Genomic DNA, 1,015 nt, shown 5'->3' with positions numbered 1-1,015 from the left:
CCTATTTCATCCCTCTTTTTCTGTATTTTGTGTTTATGATTGGGCTAAAAAAGAGGAAAGCTTGATAATTTCAGGCCTTTGTTTGGCATCTCTCATTCTTTATTTACACTATTAACTTTGTATGATAATTGATACATCAAGCTTCCTCTTTTTTTGCTCAATCTGGGTTATCATTTTGTTAGTGCTCTATGTGTGATTTGTTAGTGCTCCCTGGGGTTATCATTTTCTTTCTTTGATTCATTATGTTAGTGCTCTAAGTGTGAAATCTGCCCTGTTTTATTCCTTGTGTTGTTTGTTTTTTTAATGATCAATATACTTGTACTTCATGTAAAAACAGAATACAAACCCTGTTTTAACAAGATGAAATCCAAACACATTTTTTTTTCTTATCTGCCTTTTTTTTTTTTTTCAATATACTTGTATCTTCACTGTAAAAGAAAAGAAGATGAAATCCTAATTTTATATAGGAGTTGAAATCCTAGGCTTTTGCTTCCTTTTCAAAGTTGAATCCCTAATAGCTTAGAGTTCTCTGAGTTTGAGGTATCATTTCTTTCTCTTTTAACTTCTTGTTATTGTTTGTGTGTTACTTTTATGGTTGTTTGCTAATGCATAAATTTGATGTCTTTAGGTTATATACCCTCAAGTGATGCACCCCCTTCCTAAAGCAACACTACTGCCACGGCTGAACTTGTTGCCCAAGCTGTACCTACTGCCACTCCAACTAATGCTGAGGTTCCCCACTTCCACCTAAAGGTAAAGGCAATATGTGTAATAATAGGAAAAGAGTTTATTGCTTGGGACCATTTTGAAAAAGTAGATATTGGTGAGGGTCATTTTAAGGCTGTTTGCAATTACTGTCAAAAAACTTATCTAGCTGATAGTAAGGGGCATGGTACTACTAATTTTATTGAATCATACACCAATTTGTGTTAAAAACCCTAATAGAAGACACTTAGAGGGCAAAAACCTTAGCATTTGAAAGCTTTACTGTTGAGGCTTCTAGAAAGGCACTTGT

The sequence above is a fragment of the Quercus suber genome, unplaced genomic scaffold (genome assembly GCF_002906115.3).
Source record: "Quercus suber isolate HL8 unplaced genomic scaffold, Cork oak 2.0 scaffold_199, whole genome shotgun sequence".
Classification (NCBI taxonomy): domain Eukaryota; kingdom Viridiplantae; phylum Streptophyta; class Magnoliopsida; order Fagales; family Fagaceae; genus Quercus; species Quercus suber.
The sequence above is the reverse complement of the archived record's forward strand: the minus strand, read 5'-3'. Positions refer to the sequence as shown.